This window comes from Cnephaeus nilssonii (assembly GCF_951640355.1).
Source record: "Cnephaeus nilssonii genome assembly, chromosome: 17".
NCBI lineage: Eukaryota > Metazoa > Chordata > Mammalia > Chiroptera > Vespertilionidae > Cnephaeus > Cnephaeus nilssonii.
The window spans coordinates 18,420,717-18,446,721 of record NC_137088.1 but is presented as its reverse complement, the minus strand read 5'-3'; the positions used below and the strand labels follow the sequence as shown (position 1 = coordinate 18,446,721).

The window sequence follows — 26,005 nt, the reverse complement described above, 5'->3', positions numbered from 1 at the left end:
GTGTACATATAATAGCAGAGAACCCTTGAGTAATATTCAGCTACAAATAGGCTGCGAGTTGTTCTTAAGCTTCACTTGAAAACATTTTAAAGAGGATCTACCATGCAATCTTCTTTCAAATTAAACTTGAAATCTCCCTAAGTGCAGATCTGGTTTGCTAAGAAGATTCATTATTAGAATTAGATTAGAAAAAATTTGCCACATCTTGGAGAAAGTAAAATATGCTCCCTAAGTGCATATCTTGCTTGCTAAGATTATTAGGGTTAAATTAGAAAAATTTTGCCACATCTTAGAGAAAGTAAAATCTGTTCCCAAAGACTTCACAACAACATTTAACTGCTTCGGTTCCAGCAGCCATCATCTCTCAATGGATTATTCTAAGAGTCTCATTATTTCCAGTCTCTCTCCCACACAAGATCTATCCCAAAGAACTCTTCATGCTACCAAGACAAAGTCCATCTTCCTTATTGTGGTCTGGGAAGTCTTCATCATGTGACTCCTACCAGGTCTAATACCCTCCTTCATTGTCCTTTTCACATTAGTCAGATACTCGGGCTCCTTGCAATTCTTGGGGTCCTTGCTATTCCCAGACACTTCATACTTTAACCCCACTTTGTACATTTATATATGGTGTTCTTACTGCCTAGAACTCTCCCCACTCCCAATTATTGGTTCTCACTGCACATTGTACTTACTCCATCATAGAACTTATCAATATTGTAATTTCTTGTTGAAGTATTAATTCTACCATCAGTAGAAATAGCTAATGTTTGGGAATACTTAACTGTGGGTCAAGTGCTACATGATTTCATTTACCCTTCACATTTTATAGATGAGGAAACTGAGCACATACAACAAAGCCAGGTGAAGCCAGAATATGAAACTACACATTCCCACTCCACAGTCCTGGTCCTTCACTCTACACCCAGTGGTTTTCAATGGGGGTGAATTTGTTTCCTATGAGACATTGAGCAGTATCTGGAGACATTTTTGAATGTTGCAGCTGGAGTGTGGGGCAGCAACTGGCATCTACTGGGTAGAGGCCAGTGATGATACTTATACACCCTACACAACACAGGACAGCCCTCCACTGCAAATAATTATTTGGCTCAAATGCCAATATTTCAGAGGCTGAGAAACACTGTCCTACACCAAATCAATTCCTGTCGGTTGTCCCAGGATACCAGGGTACCTACCCTAGAGCTTGGCATCCAGTAGATGCCTGATGCACATACGATGCATGGATGGATAGATAAATGGATGGATGAATTGAAGGATGGGAAGAAAGTTGGAGGGAGCAATAGATGGATAGACAAACTCCAGAAGAAGAAAAAAGTTTGAAGGCTCAGTTTTTGTGGCAACTTCAATAAAGATAAATTTGATCACATAGTCTTAATTAACAGTAAATGAATGCATATAGAGTACATTCCAGATGCTGCCTTCACCTTAGCAACACCTTACATTTACAAACCTATAGAACATGAGATCAAATTAAAAAGCCAATTGAATTTTTTTTTCCAAGAGGCCTCAGAGGGACAAGATATTTTTCAAATCCCTTACAGGATAAATTGAGATGTTCACCACCTGCATAGACCATCAACAATTAAATTGTTTTTAAAAAGGCTCTTTTAGATAAGGTTCTCCTGCTTTCTTTTTAAAAAATAAAAGACATATAATTCAAGAATATATACAGTCTGCTATTTTCTCCTATTGTAGCTACCATTTAAATATAAGCACATTATTCTAGATCTCCAGATGCTGGAAGTGGAGTGGAAATTACAGTGAAGCTTAGGTGAAATTCAAAAAGTAAATAAAAACACATATAACAGAAATTAACCATTTTCTGGCTTATGTAAATGAATACATCTTAACATAAAAAATAAAGTCAAGAAAAAAGAGATGTTTTATGATTATAATATACTAGAGGCCTGATGCATGAATTTGTGCATGGGTGCGGTCCGGCAGCCCTGCCCCAATCTGGGGCAATCGGGCCGGGCTGGCCTGAGGGAAGGGCTGGGGGCAGTTGGCCGGCCAACCCACCCCCTGATAGAACTCCCAGTCAAACTTCAGGTGGAGGGGACAATTTGCATATTAGCCTTTTATTATATAGGAGAGTAAAAGTAACCACAATTTAGCATTATTTTTACATCGTCCCCAAAACACTTCAATAATGGCAGCATTAATCAGTGTTGTATACAAATTAATAGGTTTTTGTGGAAAAGCAAAAAAGCTTATGCTTTGGGACTAGAAACTGTTCCTTTGAGTTATCACTTATTCTGAAAGGTAGTCAGAGGTGAAAACAAATGAGACTAGTTTTTTAAAGTGTAACACTATAGACTGTTCCTCACAACTTTTTGTATTAAACTTTAGCTTTACAGACACACACACAGACACACACACACAGACCCACACATGTACATGCATGCACATACACACAGAGTTTTTTTTTAACTTTTTAATTTTTATTTATTTAATCTATTTAATCTTCACCCAAGGATATGTTTTCATTAGTGGAAAGAGAGAGAGGGAGGGAGGGAGGAGGGAGGGAGGGAAGGAGGGAGGGAGGGAGGGAGAGAGAGAGAGAGAGAGAGAGAGAGAGAGAGAGAGGGAGAGAGAGAGATATTGAGATTTGAGAGAAAGAGGAGGGGAGATGGGAAAAGAGACACATACAGAGAAACATCAATGTGAGAGAGATATGCCAATCAGTTGCCTCCTATATGAGCCCCAAGTGAGGACTGAACTCGCAACCTATTGGTATATAGGACAATGCTCCAACCAACTGAGCTACCTGGCTAGGGCCACAAATAAATATTTTGCTACCTACTTTCCATCTTGGATACTTATAACACACACCAGCATAAAAATAGGCTCTGAAAACTCCTACATTATGTAGTTAAACTCCCACACTATGTAGTCAAACATAATTGGCCATAAGGTATCATAAGTAAATAGTAAAATAAGTAAAAAGTACAATGAGGGTCTGCCAAAATATTCAGGATTATAAAGGACTAAAAGTGATGACAACCTTTGTGGCATGGGACACCAGCGTGACTACGGAATTCTCCCTGCGATTTGGAAGCTGGGCATGAGAACCACAGCCAAAGCCCAGAGACAAGCAGTGCCTTTTTCACTCTCTGCGAGAACATGGCACACACCTGTCACAGAGGCAGATTCTGCATGTATGGACGTGCAAGTAGGCAAGACATTTAAGCTTGTGGAAGAGAAACATGAAAAACTGACCCAAACCCAGGAATGGCATGACTGTTATCAATAATTATTATTTTTTGAGCACCCATTCTGTGCAACCATTATTGAAATCTGGGAAAACAGTATTCTAAGAGAAACAAAAAGAGGGGAAATGTATATTTGAGCCATCCTGAGAATTACAGAACAATATATGCCACAAAAATCAGCATACTCAATGGGTTCCTGAATGTCATAACCATACATTATGCCACTAAAACCATGACTATCTTTTCACTCTCCTCATCTCAAACATTCCTGAGCCACCGGAGGAGTCACACAAGTATGTTTCCAAAATTAAGAAGGCATACATGCTGTTAATGTGCATTCCTTTGTCCAAGCTTTTACTTTAATCAGCTTATCACTCATGACTTTCTGAATAAATCTCTAAATTCTTGATCACAGAGGAGGAGCCATAATCGTTGAAGGCTGTCTTTTGGGATGAGGAAGTTGAATGAATAACTTATTTCAGATCAAATCCTTTCCTAACTGCTATGTGTGCTCCATCTCAGCAAGTATACACATGTATATGTATTTGTTATTATAAATAGTGTTATATTATTATAATGTTATATGTACATTATATATTACTAGAGGCCCGGTGCACAAATTCATGCATGGGGTAGGGGGTGTCCCTCAGCCCAGCCTGCACCCTCTCCAATCTGGGATCCCTCTCAAATTCAGGACTGCTGGCTCCCAACTGCTTGCCTGCCTGCCAGCCTGATTGCCCCTAACCACTTCTGCCTGCCAGCCTGATCACCCCATAACCACTCCCCTGTCAGCTTGATTGACGCCTAACTGCTCCCCTGCTGGCCAAATTGTCCCTAACTGCCCTCCCATGCTGGCCCGGTCACCCCTAACTTCCCTCCCATGCTGGCCCGGTCACCCCTAACTTCCCTCCCTTGCCAGCCTGGTCACCCCTAACTGCCCTCCCCTGCCAGTCCGATTGCCCCTAACTGCCCTCCCCTGCAGGCCTGGTCCCTCCCAACTGCCCTCCCCTGCAGGCCTGGTCTCCCCCAACTGCCCTCCCTTGCAGGCCTGGTCCCCCCCAACTGCCCTCCCCTGCAGGCCTGGTCCCTCCCAACTGCCCTCCCCTGCTGGCCTGCCCACAACTGCCCTCCCCTGCTGGCCATCTTGTGGTGGTCATCTGGTGTCATACAGGGGTGGCCATCTTTGACCACATGGGGGCAGCCATCTTGTGTGTTGGAGTGATGGTCAATTTGCATATTACCTCTTTATTATATAGGATTAGCATATACATATATCATAATATACATATGATTGTATATGTTATATGTATATATGTGTCTGTATACAGTGTAAAGGCTATACTATGCTTCCTAGGACAGAGAGTCAAGATTCTGGGTCCTAAATCCAGACTCTCCGGAGTTGCTATTTGGAAAAATTACCTAAATTCACAATGGAGCTCAGTTTCTTGGTCAATAAAAATAGTGCTGCAGAAGAGCTGCCTGTCCATAAAGTCTCCAAAGTCCCTTGAAATTGGGACAGTCTGGACAAAACAACATTAGCATTGGACATTGATCACTATTCTAGCTGTCAGTTGGCCAGATTCCTGAGAGGAAGATATGGAAATATACTACTTGTGACTCAGTGATTTGGATAGTCTCCCTCCCCCCATACTTACTTAAATGTCATATGACTAATAAGTTAGGGAACTTAAAGTGGAGAGTGAATATCCTTAATCAGAGACTTACTGGCCAAAACATATTTAATCCCATACCATGTGGATACCAAGAGAATCTTGGGCAAATCACACTGCAATTCACACTAATACACATGGGCTACCAAAACTATAAACAATCATTTCCTCAGACCAAAATAACTTTATTTCATCCAGGGGGCCATATAAGAGATCCCAATAGGCAGATCCATTCTATCACAGTATAGACCATTTCAGAATCTCTTTGTATTAATATACGCATATTGTCTCAAAGGTCACTGGGCTAGATGCTGAGCTACAAAATGACTAGCAAGGCCAGGCACATAGTAGGTACACAGGTTTGTGTAGACTGAATGAGGAATCAAATCAAGCAATCAAAAAGACTTTTAAGTTAAAGCAAGGAGTTAACTTGCCACCCATTACTCAACCACCTCAGACACTAGACTAAGCCCTTGAAGCAAAATAGCTGGGATATGATGCAATCTAGGCAGCAAACATTCATTTTGGGCAAAATCAAGTTAGAAGATGACACTTGATTTCAAAATCAGAAGAGAAAGAGAGGCATGGGCCATCCCTTCCCATCCTAGATTCACTCTTTGAACAAGCGTTTCCCTGTGCTCACGTGTGAAACACTTTGCTAGGTGCTGGGGGTCAAGGATGAATAACCCACAGCCCCGCATCACAATTTCCGTGGGGAGACAGAAATGGACACTAAAAACAAACTGCTGTACAGGAAGATAGGAGCTGGAGTAAAACACAAAGCACCCAGGCCACCTGTTCAGAGAGGTTATGGTCATAGTGTCATTTTCAAGTACCTGGCTGTCCTGCCCTCTCAGATTGCTTTAGTGAAAAGCTTGGCCGTGACACTGGATATTTGAGAAAGTCAGCCTAAAGAACATGTCAACCATTCATTCCTCTAGGTTTTCTGAGCTCTATTTCTGCCTTGGGGACAATCTCCAGGATCTCCACTGCTGGACCATGGCTTAGCTTATCTCCAAAGATAAACTCCCACTGGGTTACTTTACATCATTATGCTTTCTGCATATTTTTTCTCTCTAGGGTTGGTGAAAGACATGGTCATATAAAAACTTTACTTCATTTTCTGGAGAACTGAAGTTCAAGTATTGGCCATTATATGATTTGATATTTCATAGGGGTATATACTAGTAGTCAGGCACCATAGTAAGCACTGTGCCAATGTTATTGAGATATCCTTATAACTTTAATGCATACTCCAGTTCTCGCTTTTTTTTTCCCTCTGAACTTGGCTACTGAGAAGCTCAGAGCTAAATTAAATACTCAAAAGCAATAAGCACTTAGGATTTCAGTTTATCTTTTTTGTCCTCTACCAGTTTCATTATTTTGTAGAACTTTTACTATACATTTACTCAGACACGGTTCTGAGAGTCGATACTCTATAAAGAAAAACAAATTCCCATAATCATCTATTGTAACTTCCTTTTAATCTCAATTGTCAAAAAAGTTCCCATGACTAGCTAATTTGAAGATAACCCCTTGGGTATCACAGCTCAGTCAACTTGAAAACTCGGATAATGCAGTATTTCCAATAATCATCTGGGTCAAAATCTGCTTATGGAAGTGGGAAAAAGGGGCAAAGGGAGAGGGCACCGAGTAACCACCAGGTTATTTCCAATCTACTTCCAAGGTCCATCTCTATCTTGTGTGGGATCCTGACAGTCTCATCTGCCCTTTCCCCAACCACCACTTTTGTAGATCAGCTAGAGATTCTGCTAGAACCTGCTGAGTGAGAAGGCATTGCTATCACCCAGTGATGTCTATTTCCTGGAGTTTCACTCTTAGCACTGACAATACCTCTGGAATGCATAAAAATTCTGCTGCAACCCAGCACGTTGAAGGTCCAAGTCTTCAGTGAATCAGGTAAGGCAAACTGCTGCTGAGGAATTCCATGTACTCAAGGCAAATGCCCCCAAGGAAAACTCTCAGAAATAACTCTGTATCATCACTAAGCTAAATGGGGCTAGCTTTCATCTTAAAAGAGAGTGAGAGATAAACAAATATTGACCCATATATACATGGCACACACAAATACAGGCACAGATCTTGGCATACCCAATTGGTACCCATTTAGGATGCTTAGTCAGGTATTTTGGTGAACACAATGTTTGGGCGCAACGATTCCTTTATTCAACAAAGATTGACTCAGCACCTACTGTGTGCCAAGCATGGTTCAAGATGTTGGAGGATCAAGAGTGAATGAAGCAGTCAAGATACCTTTTCTCATGGACTCTATTCTAGACACAGGAGATAGGTAATCAATAAAATGAACCAATTGAAATGATCAATTCAGATTGCAAATAAAACCAAGGAAGCGGGGGGCGGGGGCAAAAACCAGTGTCTCAGAAGGAATGAGGGATGGCCTTTAATCAAGTGGTCAGGGAAAGGCTTTTTAAGAAGGTGACACATAATCTTACACTAGAATGGCAAAAAAGGAGCTAAAGAAACCAACCACCTTTACTCTGATTTCCATCACAAAGATGAGCTTACTAAAAAAGAAATGTGCAATCCCATGTGTGGCTCCACATACCCTGTGCTACAAATAATTGCAACCACCCCCTACCCCCCCCCCCCAAATACACAGAACAAAACAAAACAAAAAAGGAAAGGAATCCACAACTTTCTTGAGGAAACTTTAAGAAATAACCTTTTCTCAAAGACGCAGATTAAAATTTATTTTAATAGCAGAACTTACTACAAAGAATTTCTAGGGGAGAAATGGAATGTTTATTGCTCTTGGAAAGTCAGTTACTTTATAAAACAAATAGTTCAATGTCAATAAAATTATGCCTTTGAATTGTAATGCCAACAGGAATTGCTTCATAAAATAAAGTTCTGTGGCTATATTCAGTATCATTTACTTCCACTTGCTGGAAAATAAAAGCAAATCATATTTACTAGCAGATGGTCCTCCTTCTAATATATAACAAAACTTTGAAATTCATGAAAATAAAATTCTGATAGTATCTATTTAACAATCACAAATAATAAATGGTTGTTCACCAATGCCTTCCCATATAATACCCCAAATAAATCACTTAGTATTGAATTTCTGTTAGAGTCAATTAAAACACTTTAGCCAAAACTCCTAAAAACATCCACTGCTCAAAATACTTTTCATCAAAACACCGTTTTTTTAAGAGAAAAATGTTTCCTAGTCCCTGACTTGTTTCAGAATAAGAGAGGTAAACAAGTGAATTAGGGAGCAGTCACAGTGAATATTCAGAATGAATCATGGAATATTTTGACTAAAATGCAAGTTTTACTTTGTAATCCAACGCATGCTATATATTATTACAATATAAATAAGGATGCTCAACTAATAGAAGGCAAAATAATGTAAAGATATTGCCCAACGGTCTACATTACCCAATACACCTGTCCCTGCTGTGCTTTAGGTGTTCGAACTTCAAAACAGTTCTTTATACAATCTCACTAGCACCTGAGACCAGTAACCTGCTCAGAGGTAGGCTGTCTCAGTGTTTGTATTTTACTGATTAAGGGTCCTGCCTGAATCTTCATGAATCCTCCATCTGTGTGGAGAGGGGAGAGAAGGAAGCATCTGAACTTATCTGTGCAGATAAATTCTTTCCTTTGACTCACTTTACAAATTGTTATGCTTCTAAACCCTTTACAGTTTCCCACTAGGGGAAAATTAGGCATGTTAAAATTAATAAGTAAAAACTCACGCCATGCCTCCTCCATCCCCAACAAATCAGAGGCTTAAGACTTAGCACTAATAATAATCCTACGATGGTCATTGGGAAATGCTTTTCCAAAGTGACCACAGCAGCTAAGAAGGACAAAATCCACGAGGAGTAAAAAAAACAAAACTCCCCCCAAATTAGTCCTTCTCCGGGGGGTTGGAGAGGGGGGGGCACACAGCTGGCACAACTCCTGGTATCAGAACCCACTTCGGGCCACTCAGACAGAGATGCTGCGTCAAGAGAAGCGAGGCCAAGAAGTGCGACTCGGGAGCCTGGCGAAATCGCCAAGGATCGCAGAGGAGGCGGGGAGCAGCCCAGTAGCCAGGCACCGGTGACAGCGCACGCCAATATTCAGGATTATTCTCCTTCCCAAACCCGGCAGTTCCGGGGCAGGAGCAAAAGCGGGGGGGAGGGGGGATGGGGGACCCACAGTCCCTTTAAACCGCACCCCCCCCACCCCCGTGTCTGCCAACCTTTTCCGAATTCCCGTGTCACAGAACTTCCTCATCATGGAAACTTCCACTCGGTTCGGCGCTGAGGATGCCAAACTCCATTTCACAAGGAGCCTGTCAACAGCCGGGTTTGGGGTTTGAGACACGGAGCCGCTGCGATGGGAGCGGGGCCCCCGGCCACCCAGCTCTGCCGCTGCCCACGCCGTGGCTCCGGGCGCGCCGCTGCGCGCTGCCCCGGCACCAGAGGGCACATCCTCCCAGACCCGGGGCGCAGAAACCCCGCGAAGGCAGGTAACAGGGCGGCTCACTGACACCCCCACCCACGCCCGCCCGCCCGCCCGCCCGCCCGCGCGCGCTCAGCTGGCCGGCCGCACCCCTTCAGTTTCCCGCGACACCCCGGTCACCATCCTGCCCACCCTTCTGGACATTTGGAACTGTCGCCCCTCCCCCCCCCCCAACCGCCCCCCGACACCCCCCTCACCCCTGCCTCCGCGCGCGGTCCTCTCGCCAAATTGCCGGTGCCCTGGAGCCGGTCGGGTGGCGCGCCCCTGCCCGGGGAAGGCAGCGGCGGGCGCTTGCCCCGAGCCCGGGGAGCAGAAGGTCTCCGTTCCGAGCGCACTCACATTATTCATGCAAAGTTAATCCCCGCCGCGTCACGGCCGCCCGCCCGAGGATGTGCGCCTTCCTCGGCCCAGCCCCGCAGTCTCCACCCTCCTCCGCCCCCTCCTGCCGGCGGCGGGGTCCCCGGGAGCGCCGGCGACGGGACGTCGCGCGAGTCCAGAAAAATGTCAACTCCTTGGGGCGCAGAGGGGCGGCCGCCGCAGGGCCGCGCGGGCCCTCCCCGGCCCCTCCACTTTTATAGGCGGAGGAAGCGAAGGGGGGGCCCGGCCGGCCGCCCGAGTCCCCGCCTCCCTCGGCCCCCCGCGCGCCCGGCCCGCTCCCCGGCGCTGCCTTACTCCGAGCCCGGGGCGCGCGCTCCGCGACGCGTCTGCGAACCGGTGACCTGGTTTCCTCTCCAGCCCTCCCGGCGGTCGGCTCCGCGGCGGCGACAGCCAAGAGCAGGCAGAGCGGGCTCCGCCAGGGGCGTAGCGAGGAAATGGCCTCCCGGCCGCAGGTCTCGCCGCCTCCCGCCTCCCGCCCGGCTCTGGGACGCGTCGGCCGCTCCGGGCTCGCGTGCCCCCTACCCTGCTCCCTACGCGCACGCCACCCCGACCGGCCGCCTCCACACCTGCCGCCCCGGGTTCGGCCGCTCCCCCACCTCGCAGCCCCGGTTGTGCCTCCCACCCAGGGTGCCCTCGCCCGGGGGGCGATGTGGCCCCGGTGGCTGCTGGTGGCCGCGCGTTCACCCACCCGGCTGTGTGAGCACGGACGTTCGGGTTTGGGCGTCATTCCTCCAGGAGGCAAAGTGGAAGGAATGGGGAGCGAGTGACCGGGGGCGGGGAGGAGGTGACTTCCAGAAGTCCGGCTTGATTTTGCCGGCCGGGCCGCGCTCCTCCCTTTTTTTTTTTCTTTCTCCAAACAACTTGTGGCGCTTGTCGGGTAGACACGGCGCACGGGCTCCTCGCGGGGGGGGGGGGGGGGGGGGGGGGCGGGGGGGGTGCCACCCTGCGCGGCGTCTGGTGTTTTCTGACCATCGCCACCCCGGGAATGGAAGTTTGCAAAAGACCTGGCTTGCCCTCGAGGGAGACACCCCTTCACAGCACTAGGCATATCCTGGGGGGTGCCTGCTGGGGTTGAGGCACTCCACAGGTTCCAGAAGGGCCGCCCTATTCATTTGTCTTTGCCCTGGATAGGTACAAATAAAACCGGAAGACAAACATAATTTATACTCGCAAAATTCTTCTGCCCAGGCAAATAGGAATTTCTCAAGTGCCCCCCCCCCCACCCCCCAAGTCCTGAAGGTCAAGGAGAAAATGAAGCAGTAAAAATACTGAGTACCCCCCAAAACGAGAATGTAGTGGTTCAGAAGCTACAGTTGCAACAAAACTATTTTGACGACAGGGTATAACTATTTTCTTGTAGGATATATTAAAATAATTTCGACTTCATTAGTCAATATACATTTATATAATAAATGTGAGAGAGCTATGGCGATTTGTATGAAATCTCAACTGCCTGAACAACGTATATAGATCACTTATTGGAGACTTTTCTGGATTGCCAGGCAGTGGCGTGTGTTTTATTCCAGCTCCTGGGAAGCATCCCACGGAAAGGGGGCGAGAAGCCACCACCCCTGCAGACAGCATTCACTACAACTGTCAGGAGATTAGAAACTGTTCCAAGCGCCTGACGTACAGCGTTTCAGGGAGCTTCCCCAGGCAAGTGGAAGACCCCAAGGCTCTCTGGCCAGAGGAGGGACCTCTCCCTCAAAACTCCAGGGATCCTCGTTCCCCTCCGTCCTTGGCGGTACATCCGTGTTTTCTTCTTTACTCGTAATAAGGCTGCACCATAGCACTTGCAGGTTTGTGGCTGGCGAGTTGTTCTTTGCAGGGAAGTTCCCTAGCTTTGCACCAAGGCTGCCCCGGGATGTTTTGGTTCCTTTGCAGGAGAGCTACTGGAGTCTCACCGTTTGTTCCAAACAGGGGGCCCCCTGGTGGCTAACTGTGAGTGAAAACGTTGGCCACTGAGGAAAAAAGCCTGGCCCTGATAGGCCACAACAGTTGACTGGTCATGGCAGGGGCCCAAGAGAGGGTAAACAACTTTTGTAACAAGGGGAGATGGTGGAGGGGGTGGTGGAGGTGGTGGTGGTGGGTGTGGTGGGTGTGTGTGTAGGTAAGGGTGATGTCAATCTTCCATTAGAAAGGTGCACGATAGGCCTTAAAGACTGCTGGAACTTTTTTATTTTTTTCTCTTCTTGAGTATAACTTGGAGCTAAATTCCTTAAGTAGGAAATGCGGTACAGAGAATGAAGTATAACAAACACGGTTGCTTCCCTTTGTTCAAACGGCTTTGCCCTTCTGATCTCATTTTGCCTGGAAACTTCTGAAGTACAGAGTAAATTAAAACATTAAATAAATAATGTGGCATGACTCAAACAATTCATGCGACTGTGATTGTAATAATGTTTTAGAACAATGGGGAGGACAATCTTAATGCGATGTTATTGAAACAACATGAACTGCCAGGATTCTATTTAAACCAGCCCTCTAAGGGCCGTGTTACAGGCTGCGTGTTGGGAAAGAATGCTTACCAATAGATCATGCATCTCCCCCGCCCCGACCCCTAATTTTACACTAGTGGGGACAATGAAGGAGAATTTTAAGAGGACCTGATTGAAGGCAGTCCTAATCCTGTAGATTTCAGAAGACATAACCAAGCTGTTTTCATGACCCGTGAGCACATTTCACCACAGCTGTCCATCTTCATTGCCAGGATCTGTACATTTCAAGCTGATGAATCGGCTTAAGGAAGCAAGACATTCATTCATTCAACAATAACTGGGGTTAGAAGACAAATAAAACATAGGATCCAAAAGGGCTGGGATTAGACTGAAGTGAATGAGACCAGTGCAAGGTCCAAACCAGTCTTTACTTAAAAAAATTGATATATTGTTCATCATGGACAATGGTTGCATTAATTTTTTTTTTATTTTAAAATATTGCATTAAAATATAATTTCTCTTGATTACTTGGATTTTGGACATCCCCTTGAATTTTACATCCAAGGCCTCACTCTGCTGTGCCCTCATGTTACCAGAGTCTAATAAGAAGTAAAATTCTGTTAGAATTTTCTCTGTGTCAAAGATAACAGGTATACATTAAGGGACTTGAGGTCAGGAAGTTAAAGATGTGGGTGTGAGGTGAGGGTAAAAATCAGGAAGATTTCACAGAACTAGGTAGCATTTGAAGCAGTCCCAGAATAGACCAGATTTTACCAGAGAGTGTTGGAACCAAAGGAATGGCCCGAACAGGGACTGGAACCGTTAGTAGTCTTTCATTTATACCAACAACTACTCCTCTAGCTAGCTAGGCAGCCAAATGACCCAGTCCTGGAGATTCTGATTCTTTCTGTTCATCATTAGTTCCTGGGATTTATTTTGACTATGAGGGTCCCAGTGATTCTAGTTCATGGCCAGAAAGATAAGAATGTCAAGTCTGTTCCTGCTCCTCAGGAAAGACAGACGGTTAGGGGAGATGGCATGTTCAAAATTAATTTGAGAGCAAAGGTGTAATGAGAAACATGTAAACATAAATGGGTAGGTGGCTGCTGGCTTGGAGACCATGATAGCCCATGAAAAATGCAAAAGGTGGCTGGGTGGGATTTTGGGGAGAAGTCACAGAGAGGAAAAGACACAGCAGGCTCTCTTTTTTTTCAGGGCCTAGTGCAAAATGAAAACGTGGGGCCCTTTATTCGAAAAGGCAGGAGGGGAAAATGCCACTATAGGTACAAAATATAAAGATACCTCCTGTCTTCCATGTTCTCTCTTTGGAATTGTTGTGGTATGTTTTTTATTTGTTGTTTAATATCATTCGAAGAAAAATAAACATTTGAAATTATTAGCAGCATTTTTACTGTTCATCTTTACATCATGCAATACTAGTTTTTAATGCAAATGGAAGAGCATGTACAAAATCAATAAAAATACATCATTTGTGTTTTGTAGCCAGTATGTGCATATGCATTTTTTAGTCTGTTTTGGTCTTATCAGAACTGTGGAATCAGCACAAAATTAACGCAATTGTTTTTATTTTACTCCTTATTATGTGCTCATTCTAACCAACACTCTATCTTGAACTTACTGTACTGATGAGTAAGGAAGAACTGAAAGGAAAAGGAACTATGGGTTGCCCTTTCCTTCAATGTCATCATTTTCAGAGTAACTGGTTAGCTAGTACAGGGAAGTAACACAAGTAAGAGAGGACATGATAAAGTTTTCCTCTGGTTGTTGCCTTCATTTTGCATTCAGAGCAAGTTCTGGTTGGAATGGAAAGCATGTAACATGCTTACCTTGCACTCAGTTTCTGTGTTGCTGACCTTTCACACATCATGGGACCATTGGAATTCTGTGCTCATGGGGCATCAAGAATGCTATGCATGAATGGAGCAGCGAAGAGTGGTCATGGATGTATGTATTGAGTGCATTTCCTCTGCTCATGCACATGCTCCATTGTCCTATCAGATGTCACTTACAGAAACACAAGTTCAAAGATAAAATTACTAGGAATCTCAAGACAGTAAAACAGAGCATTAAACTAGGTGTCAGGCCTGGTGCACGGGGCCCTTCTGAGCATGGGCCCTGTGCAGCTGTACTGACTACATGCCATGGCCCTGCCATGGTGAAAGCCTAGGGCATGTTGGAGATGTAGTAGACATTCTGGCATGGCTGGTTATAACAAGGAGTCGGCAATCCAGCTAACATTTATTACACATGTATTATGTATCAGGTATTATCCTAAATACTTCACACATGTTTTAAATTTTTGCTCAAGAAAAAGTGAAGCAGTATTACTGCATACTCCATTTTCCAGATGGGGAAGCTAAGACATGGCATTATCAAATGATTAGCTCAAGCTCAGGCCCAGACAATGGTGGCACAGATGGACTCTTAAGCAGCCCATCATGCTACCTAGAAGCAGGAGAAGGAGTCATGGGGCTACAAAATGTGAACACATTCTGGGAGTCATGAGACATCTCCCTCGCTCCTTGCTTCAGGGGCTGCTGTACACTGGGATGATCTGAAGAGGCTTAAATAAAACATGCATGTCACCAGCTAGAAACCTAGAAAACTCCCTAATTGCATTCTTTCTCTCTTCGTGTCTTCCAACTGGTGGTAGAAGATTCTGGGGCCCCTGGGCAGGAACTTGTAAGCCACAAGCTGGAAGGAACCTGGGTCCCTAAAACACCATACAGGGAGAATGATAAGATTCACATTGGACTCTTCAATGATTGAGTAATCAGCTTCTTCTGTGGTAAGGCACTGAAATATGAACGTGTATTTGTTGCAGTAGTTAGTGTTATGTCTTCACACCCGTCAGCCAAGCCAAACTCCATCAGAGCCTAACTTATCTTCTCTTTAGATAGATACTGTTAAAGTAATGAAGTAGGCCTAGGTGCATCAACGTTGATATAGCTGTAAAATAAAGTGTGTTGAAAACAATGTTCAGGGTGATAATTTTTTATTGAAGTATAATTTAGGTATGGTAAATAGACAAATGCTAACTATTCAGTTTGATACATTTTTAGATTTTTATACCGTTGTGTAATCACCACACGAAATAAGATAGGAAAAATTCCAGCAATTCAGAAAGTTTCTCTGTATGTAGTCTGTGTTGATTAACATTCCTCTTGTAGAAATAAACACTATTTTGAATCCTATCATCATTTATTAGCTTTGCTAATATCATTTATTTTATTGCGCTTCATATAAATGGAATCATACAATGTATTCTCTCTTATAGCTGGTTTCTTTCACACTATGTAATGTTTTCGAGATAAATCCACATTACTGTGTGGATTAGATAGTTGTCCTATTTTTAATTTCTATTTGATATTCAATCATGTAAATATATAGTAGCACAATTTATTTATTTTTTTCTCCAATTGGTGGATATTTCAGTTGTTTCCAGATTGGGACTTTTACAAATAAAGCAAATTGTTCAATAAAATTCTTGAATAATTCTTTTTGGTACATGTATTCATATCTCTTGGACACATGCTTAGGGGTGGAATTGCTGGTTATATATTATCTCTTTTTTTTCTTTTTTCTTTTTCTACTCACTACTTTATTATACCTGGAAATGGGAGTTCTCTCTCTCTCTCCTTTTTTTTTTTTAAATAAATCTTCATTCAGATTATTACAATTGTTTCTCCTTTTTTCCCCCCATATCTCCCCACCACTCGGTTCCCACCCCCCCTCTGCCCTTACCTCCCCCCATTGTCCTTATCCATAGGTGTATGATTTTTGTCCAGTCTCTTCCTGTACCCCCTACACAGACCCCCCTTCCCCCCTGAGAATTATCAATCCACTCCCATTCTATGCCTCTGATTCTATTATGTTCACCAGTTTATTCTGTTCCTCAGATTTTTAATTCACTTGATTTTTAGGATCACTTGTTGATAGATATGTATTTGTTGTTCATAATTTTTATCTTTACTTTTTTCTTCTTTTTCCTCTTTTTAAAGAATACCTTTCAGCATTTCATATAATACTGGTTTAGTGGTGATGAACTCCTTTAGCTTTTTCTTATCTGTGAAGCTCTTTATCTGCCCTTCAATTCTGAATGATAACTTTGCTGGGTAGAGTAGTCTTGGTTGTAGGTTCTTGCTATTCATCACTTTGAATATTTCTTGCCATTCCCGTCTGGCCTGCATAGTTTCTGTTGAGAATCAGCTGACAGTTGTATGGGTGCTCCCTTGTAGGTAACTAACTGTTTTTCTCTTGCTGCTTGTAAGATTCTCTCTTTGTCTTTTGCCCTTGGCATTTTAATTATGATGTGTCTTGGTGTGGTCCTCTTTGGATTCCTCTTGTTTGGGGTTCTGTGCGCTTCCTGAACTTGTAAGTCTATTTCTTTCACCAGGTGGGGGAAGTTTTCTGTCATTATTTCTTCAAATAGGTTTTCAGTATCTTGCTCTCTCTCTTCTTCTGGCACCCCAAAAATTCGGATATTGGTACGCTTAAAGCCATCCCGGAGGCTCCTTATGTTATCCTCACACTTTTGGATTCTTTTTTCTTTCCGCCGCTCTGGTTGGGTGTTTTTTTCTTCCTCATATTCCAGATCTTTGGTTTGACTCTTCGGGTACGGTGGTCTACAGTTGAGTGTCTGTATATTCTTTATTTCAGACAGTGTATGCATAATTTCTGACTGGTCCTTTTCCATTTTTTTGGTATTCTCATTAAGGTCCTTGAAGGTCTCTTCAAGTTTCTCAGTGATTTTTAGAAGATTCTTGAGTAACCTTATAAATGTGGTTCTGAACACTGTGTCATCCATTAGTTTGCTTTCCTCCATCTCTCCTACTCGTGACATACTTCAGTGTCTCCGCATTTTGGCTGCCTCCCTGTGTTGATGGAGTGGCTTTGTGTGGTCAGTGACCTATAGGGGCCAGTAGCTCAGCTTCCCCAATCACTCTAGGTGGTTGCTCTTGGTATACCCCTTTGTGGGCTGAGTGGAAAGTCTTGGTGTAGTTAAAAGCCTTGATTGCTATTGGTACACTGGGAGGAATTGACCTCCAGGCCAATTGGCTGTGAGGACCTGCTGTGTCTATAACGGAAGAATTGCTGTGCTGGAGACACAGTAGGGCTTTGGTGCTCACTGAGTCTGCCTCTTGAATGTGTCCCTTGTGAGAGTGGTTGAAATCTGGTGTCGTCCACACCGACCACTAGATACCCTAGTGTCTGGATCTCCAATGGGGTGCAGGTCTGAGGCCTCCCAGCAGGAGCTACAGCAAGAGCTACAGTTTTCTCCTCTTTGCTTGGGCGGTTTTGGAGCAGTCTGACTGGAGCTGCAGTTAATTTGGTTGAGCTGCCACAGAACAGGCCATTTATATGTAAAAGCCGCTGTGTGGAGCCTGGGCGGGTTTGTAGAATGTGCGGGGCGGGGTCTCAGGGCGGGGCGGGGTCTCAGGGCGTCACTAGGCTGGGGCGTGGCCAAAGGCCATGGCTGCCTTCAGCCGTCTCTCCCTTTCCGCGTTTCCAAGTCCCGTGTCCCGCGCTCCAGCGCAGCAAACCCTGTTGCTGGGCGCACCTCTGCAAGAAAGTCACTCTCACTCTCCGACCGATGGCCGAGAGTCCAGCTTCTCCTCGTAGGCGTCTGGGTCCCCTGTGTGTCCCCAGAAACTGGAGTTCAGAGTGATCGGGAGTTTGTCTCCCTTCGGTTTGAAGAAAAGCCGTGCCCAGTCGCCCGCCGCCAGCCCGTTTCGCGTGCGCCTCCGTACCTCAGCTCTCCAGCGTTTGCGCTCCCTTCTCTTCTTAGTTGTAAATCTACCACTCAGCCAGCTTTCCCGTGGTTCTGGGTGGTAGACGTTTTGTTTTTTAGTTGTATTTTTGAAATTGTTGTGCGAGGTGGCAGTTTAGGTGTTTAACTTTGCCGCCATCTTGGTTCCTCCTTCTATATATTATCTCTTAATCAGTCTATCAGAGCTCCGTCATTCATTATTACAGTTATCACAATTAAAATGAACAAAGTCGAATTTGAGTGAATAAATACTAATATCATAAATATGAAAATCCTAAAAAATAATTGATATTCAAGACAACTCTTACCTTATATAGCAATTATAAGTTCTGCTTGCAGCCACAAATCATTTCTATGTATTAAGCCACATACTAAAAGCCTATACAAAAATTTATTTTGATGAATTAAAGTGCATTGAGAAAAAGGTGAGTGAGGGAAAGAAGAATACCAAAACATTTTAAAATTAAATATTAATTTTCAGCTGTCTGAAAAATAGATTTAAGATGAGTTGAATAATTGCTAATTGGGCTGTAGTAACCATGTTCATCATGAGCATACAAAAGTATAGTATGTTATTAAATTCTGTCAGTCACAGAAGAAATTTAGTGGTTTAAGACACATCTTTCACAAACATGTCAATTAAGTGTATTACTTTTTTAGTTATGTTTATATTTATCAAAAATGGAAATGTAATTTTAAAAATTCTGTGAAAATATCCTTTCTGTTTAGGAAGGGAATAAAGTGCTTCTTAGTCATTTTCATGGAATAAATTCTAATTTATCTAGATGCAATAACACATATAATGTAACATTTATTATTATGAGCTATTTTCAGGTTCTGAAATTCCTGAATGAGTCTTATCTGGAGTGACAGTTATAACATTGAATTTATCTGCTTTTGTTAGTTAAATGAGATTCTCAATTTGAGGGCAATATAGGTCTTGTTGACACTTCCTATCTTCATGTATTAGAGCTCTCTTTTACAATCAATTTGCCTCATCCAAAGTTTACACAGCCTTGCATAAAACATTAGTCACAGTGCTCCTACAGACACAACTGCAGAATGTATTTTGAGCATCCATAAATGATACAGTCAGGGCAAACAACCAAACCTAGAACTGGCAGAGAAAACAAGAGAGTCCTGAGTTTCCATTTATGCAGGTTAGAGCAAAGCCTTCCACTGTGGTTCCTGACAGTAATGGGCTGGCTAAGGATTTGAGCTCTAAGTTTGTACCTTTTCGGATCATTTTGGGCATGTTACATAGCTTCTCCATGCCTCAGTTACATGGAGAAAACAATTATGCCTGCTTGATTGGGATGTGTGAAGAAAAACTGTAAAAATAGATGAATAATGCTGTACACAGTGCTTGGTGCATAGCAAGTGGCCACTGAATATGACCTGTTGTTATTTTGTAAAAAAATCAAAAAAAAAAAATCCACTGATGCTATTTAAAAACTTAGAAAAATGGTAAAGGCTAAAATCTTATCATGAAAGATTCTTTTAAAACAAATTTACTGTGATAATTTTTAAATTGAAATATAATTCTAAATTAATTGACTCAATAAATATTTATACATATTTGTAACAATATTTACCAACTGGCTACTCCTGGGCTGGCACTGCTGTAGGCTTTGGAGAGAGAATAGTGAACAGGATGTAAACAGCTTCTGAAAGAGGAGGAACACTCCTCTCTGTGGCAAAGACTGAGCACAAACCCAGATACACGATTGAAATTAGCTGTGCAGAAATGATATCTTCTGGAGACAGACTCCTTTACTGATCTCTGAGTTCTAGGCTTTAATGTTGGTCTTTTGGAGGAAATGACTCTGTTCTTAGAAAAATCTTTTTCTGAATATTTTTTTTTCTGTAGAATTTCCTAACTGCTACTAAACTCTTAAGTTAGAATGCCTTTCTCTAACATCAGTTTCTAGAATGTCTGCCTGGAATTCTGGAATTTTTTCCCCAATACAGGTGAGAGTAAAGTCATCCAGAAATCCCCAAATGCTGGGTTTGGAGCTAGGCTGATCTGATCTGAGCCATGAAATAACTTGTATTCTCTTGGCCTCGTCATTGATTTCCTGGTCCTGCCATCCACGTGAATAAATGTAAGGGATTGGACTATGTAATTGCCAGCTTTTACATTTTGAAACTGTATGCAATTTTATCCCCACTCAATGACCAGAGAAAGACATTTATTTGATGAAGAGCTCCTTATTTTTTAAATATTTTGCATTCATTTACTAAATTAAATACCCGGGAAACTTAAATGTTTAAGTTTAAGTTTAAGTTTAAGTTTAAGTTTAAGCAGACTTTGATATTATTCTCCACTTTATGGGATAAAAATGAAATAGGCCCAAATTCCACCCATGATGATAGCTTCTTTGGGGAAGACAGGAAAGCATCTGCTTTGTTTTCCTGACCATGTTAATAGCATTTTCATGAGACATGTAAGTCAAGTGACAGAACGCTATTAATTGTTTGTTTGGATAAAGTACAGATTGAATTTGCCATACTTTTGGATTTAATTAATTAATGATAAGAGATTCAATAAATTCAGGTCATCAGGTGTTCTTTTCTGGTATTTCCTTTAGTAATTCCTGCTTATTCTTGCACTCATTCCTGACATTAAAAATAATGTGAACAAAATTAAAGAAGAACTAAATAAGCGAAGATACATTTCAAGCTCATGGATAAGAAGACTCAATATTGTCAACATGTCAGGATTTTCCAAGTTGATATATAGATTCTATGTAATCCCAATCAAAATCCCAGCACATTATTTTGGAGATACTAACAAACTAATTACAAAATTTGTATGGATAGGCAAAAGACCTAGAATAGCTAATGCAGTATTAAAGAAGAAGAACAAAATTTGAGAACTGACACTATCCAATGTCAAGACTTACTGTAAAGCTACAGTAATCAAGACAGAATGATACTGGCAAAAGAATAGACAAATAGATAAATTCAATAGAATAGAGAGTCCAGAAACAGGTCTCCATAAACACAGTCACTCACAATTTACAAAGAACGAAAGGTAATACAACAGAGCAAAAATAGTCTTTCCACAAACGGTGTTGGAACAACTAGACATCTACATGCAAAAATTGAAATTAATCTAGACCTTACACCCTTCTCAAAAATTAACTTGAAGTGGATCACAGACTTAAATGTAGGATGCAAGATTATAAAAGTCCTAAAAGATAACATAGGAGAAACTCGAAATGACTTTGGAAATGCCCAAAACTTTTGGATATAACACCAGAGAACAATTCATAAAATAAATAATTGATAAGATGGAGTTCATTAAAATTAAAAACTTCTGCTTTGCCAAAGACAATGTCAAGAGAATGAAAAAAACAAGCCACAGACTGGCAGAAAATGTTTGCAAAAGACATATCTGATAAAAGATTGTTATTCAAAATATAAAAAGAACTCTTAAAAATCAGCAAAAGGAAAACAAAAAACCTGATTAAGAAATGGTCCAAAGACCTGCATAGATACCTCACCAAAGAAGATATACAGAGGGCAAAGAAACACATGAAAAGATACCCCATACCTTATGGTATTAGGGAAATGCAAATTTAAACAACAACCAGATATCTACCCGCCTATTACACTGGCCAAAATTCAGAACATTAACGACACCAAATGCTGGCAGGGATAGGGAGCAACAAGAGCTCTCATTAATTACTGGTGGGAATGCAAAATGATACAGCACTTTGGAAGATAGTTTGGCAAAATTAAATATACTCTTACCATGTAATTGGGCAATTGAATTCCTTGGCATTTACCCAAAGAATCTGAAAACTTACTAGTATGTCCATACAAAAACCTGCACACAGCTGTTTATAGCAGCTTTATCCATAATTACCCCAAACTTGGAAGCATCCAGGATGCTCTTCAATAGGTAAATGAATAAATAAACTGTGGTACATCCACACAATAGAATATTGTTCAGTGCTAAAAAGAAATGAGCTATCAAGTAATTAAAGAACATGAAAGAAACTTAAAGGCATATTCTTACATGAAAGGACCCAATATGAAAAGGCTACATACTGTATGATTTTAAGTATGTGACATTTTGGAAAAGGCAGGACTATGGAGACAATAAAAAGATCAGTCGCCACTGGTTGGGGTGGGGGAAGGGATAAATAGGTGGAGCACAGAGTATTTTTAGGGCAGTGAAAATCTCTGTATGATACAATGATGGATACATGTCATCCTACGTTTGTCCAAACCAAACTAGTAGAATGCACAACACTAAGAGTGAATTGTCATGTAAACTATGGACTTTTAATGATTATATGTCAATGTAGATTCCTCAGTTGAACAAATGTACCATCCCCTCTATCAGGAATCAAGCTGTCATAGAGAGACTTGGTCAGTAATATATCCCCAGCATTCACACTCTCAACAAAGATTTTGAGATGAATGAATGATTTGCCACTTTAGAGTTGTCATGACTCATCAAAAACAGAATACAATACAGAAAACAACGTGTCGTGCATCATTTTTTAAAATTTCCATCCAAGGTGACACGGATAGGTTGATGACCTAGAAAGGAAGGAATTGCGTCTCTTCTTGTATCTAATTTTACCCAATTAGATTTGTGAAAGGCTCTACAGTTTGTAAACTCTACACCTTGAACCAGAACCAAGATCTCACAGTTCTTGTTCAGTCCCCTTTCCATTGCATTCAGAGTAGGGTTTCAGCAATGATGTTGATGCCAATATTGTGATGCCAAGAGGTCATAAAAGTTTGAAAAGGGGGAGGGTGTCTTTAGCATTTTTTAGCAGGTATCTTTCCTTTTACTGCATGGCTCCTCAGAATTTTTAATATACAGTTTCTTTTGCAAATCTCAAAGTGGAAAATGCTTTAGAATGCAGTGATTCCCAAACTTCGGATCAGGAAGTCCCTTTTTATACCTTGGACAATCTTAGGGTACTAGTGCCAGACTTACAATTTATAGACTCCTGGACCAGTCACATAGTAATATGCTACTTGTAGTCACAAGTCACATGCTATCAGTTAGCTTGACTGCCTAACAAATCACTTCCCAAATTAGTAGCTTAAAGCAGAAGCCATTTACTTTCCCATGATTGTGTGGGTTAGCTGGGCGGTTTCTTAATTTGAGGTTGGGTCATCTCTGATCATTTCACTCACATGATTGGTGGTGTCAACTGGTCAGGCTGGGAGGCCCTCAGCTGTGATGGATTAGCTTTGCTCCTCATCAGCTCCATCACATGGTGGTGGTCTCAGAGTCCAAAGATCATCAAGAGAGCAAGCCCCAAAGCACAAGCACTTTCAGGTCTCTGCTTATGTCACATGTGCCAAAGTTCTATTGGTCAAAGCAAGTCACATGTTCAGCCTAGGTTGGATGGAAGGGAAAATGGTCTCCACCACTGGAGGGGAGAATCAGCAATGTCATGTTGCTAGGATGTGACTGAGGCAAATGGCTGAGGTTTAGAGGCAAACGTGTTGTTTGAGAAGTTCCAAATGAGAACAATCATTCTCCTCTTTTAATTGAGCAACATCTTCCAAGAAGCCTTACCTACCCCTGGTTCCTTGCTTAGCCTTGGGGCTTAATCACAAGGAACAACAACAGCCTGTAATTATTGGAATCGAGAGTCAGGGGATTTATTACCATACCAAGAATTTTTCACTTTATGCCACATACGCAGGGAAAAATAGACTGAGGCCAAATAATGCAATGTGTTTGCACACAGAACAACAGAGGCAGGGTGTCTTCAGCTTATCAAGAAAACTAAAGGAAGCATGCTTTGATTGTCTCAGGGCTCTTGGCAGTCAATGTACCCTGAGTGAGTAGCTTTTTTTTCTCATCCATAAACATTCACTGAAGGCAAAGTAGGTTCTGGAAAAATCATGATGGTCAATATAAAATGATTTCTTCTCTCTTTGTAGAACTTTGACTCAAATGGGGTAGAAGGACACCTAAAATATATCCAGATAGGTAGATGATAGATAGATAGATAGATAGATAGATAGATAGATAGATAGATAGATAGACAGACAGACAGATAGATGATAGACAGACAGACAAAGAGAGGATAAATAAGGGAGGGTGGTGAGTGAAGGCATCTAATTTAGATGGGGTGGTCAGGGAAGGTGTCTCCTAGTTGAAAGGGACATTTCAGCTAAGTGCTGAGGGATGAGCAGGAACCAGTCAGGTGAAGAGGAGAGGCAGAGGAATTATTTCAGGCAAAGGGATGGCAAAGCTCTGAGACAGAAAAGAATTTCTACCAAGAACTCATGTATTCTATAATGAGTTTTTATTCCCTTTTCATGCATATTTTAGCAATTAGGTTGTGCTGTCATTGGTGTGTTTGCAGTCTATGATTTGTTTATTTTTATGTTCAAGAGGAATAAGTAAATCTGCTGTGAATATATTTCTCCTTCCATGATCTTGCCAGCTATTAAAATGGTGTCCAAAAAGCCTATTCCCTCTTTCCCCATGGTTTGGTACCGATTGCCATTATGTGTGATTTTTTTCTTAAGAGAGATCATCTTCCTACTTTTTGGAAATATACCTTTATTTTCCTTAAAACTCCAAAGAAATAGTATTCAAAAGAAAAGTCTTCCTTCAGAATTCTTACTTGTCCTTGACCATGCCATTTTGGCCAACTGGAGGAGGAGTGCTTACTCTCATTTATTTTCTAAAATAAGTAAGGGGAAGAGCTGGAGGATGTTTATATTATCATTAGAGGCCCGGTGCATGAAATTCATGCCCAGTAGGTCCCTAGGCCTGGCTGGTGATCAGGGCTGATCTTTGGGGTGACCAGTGGGGCAATCGGAGGGCTCCCCCGCCCCTCCCCCATTGGCACCCACCTTGGCCGGTCTGGGGCCTGCGGGCTGGGGGCAGCTCCTGCATTGAGTGTCTGCCCCCTGGTAGTCAGTGCGCATCATAGTGACCAGTTGTTCCACTGGTCGTTCCACTGTTTGGTCGATTTGCATATTAGGCTTTTATTATATAGGATTGTGTGTGCATGTGTTTTTACCTGTGTGTGTGTGCGTGCCTTTGTCTCTGTGAGTGTGTATGTATGTGTGTGTGTGTGTGTGTGTGTGTGCCAGTTCCATGAGAATAGGGTTTGTTTTTGTCTACATTGCTTTCTGAAGTCTCCCAAACACCTAGAACAGTACCAAATACTACATAGATGGTGCTTAATAAATATTGCTGAGCATACGGTTTCAAAAAACAATAGCTTTATTTAATGAGCATCTATTATGTGCCAGACACCTTCTAAGCCCCCACTTTCCTACTTATACACAACAATCCTCTCAGAGAGATAGTAGAAGTATTTTCATTTACAGACCAGGAAATGGAGACTTGTAAGAAATTATCCAAGATAATTTGCTTAAACTCTAAGCTATAAGAAAGGGTTTTATAATATACTAGAGGCCCAATGCACGAAATTCATGCAAGAGTAGGCCTTCCTTCCCACGGCTGCCGGAATCGGCTTCCCTCTGGCACCGGGACCTGGGCTTCCCTCGCAGCCCCGGCTTTATCCAGAAGGTCATCCAGAAGGATGTCCAGTATAATTAGCATATTACGCTTTTATTATTATAGCTGGCAGTGGTCATTGGGAAAAATGTTTAGGAGATATATATACATATCAGGATCAAGTCAGGATTAAAGCAATGGGTAATACAGAACAAAAGAATAAAGTTGTGAGAATACACCAGAATGTATCCTGAAAAAGAAAGAACCAACATTCAAATCATTGTGAAATATATGATTTGTATTTATCCTGAAGCCCCATCTCAGTTTTTCAGTGTTTTCCTTTTGTCATATTGTTAGGTTTGAACAACAACAAAAAAAAGTTTAGAAGAACATCTGCTTTAAATTATCACCCTGTTTTAAAGGCTATGCTCTATGAGCAGAATTAAAAGCAGAAGGATAGCATACACTTCAACCATCAGCTTATGCACTATTAGAAAAGGGGAGGACACATTTCGTGGTGTGGGGTGATGCCA

At 42.3% G+C, this 26,005-nt stretch overlaps 1 protein-coding gene across 9 annotated transcripts in view; it reads right to left on the bottom strand.

The window, feature by feature from the left end:
- The window catches only part of THRB (thyroid hormone receptor beta), a 289,467-nt gene extending 278,932 nt beyond the window's left edge, over positions 1–10,535 (bottom strand). The window contains exons 1-2 of one of the 9 annotated variants that reach the window (XM_079794924.1): positions 10,470–10,485; positions 9,141–9,233 (exon numbers count right to left, since the gene is read on the bottom strand). The gene's annotated coding sequence lies outside the window, so the exon portion shown is untranslated. Of the gene's footprint in view, positions 1–9,140; positions 9,234–9,600; positions 10,044–10,075; positions 10,258–10,469 lie in introns of those variants that run through there. The other 8 variants (XM_079794921.1, XM_079794919.1, XM_079794930.1 and 5 more) reach the window with 8 other exon arrangements.
- Positions 10,536–26,005: the final 15,470 nt, after the last annotated feature.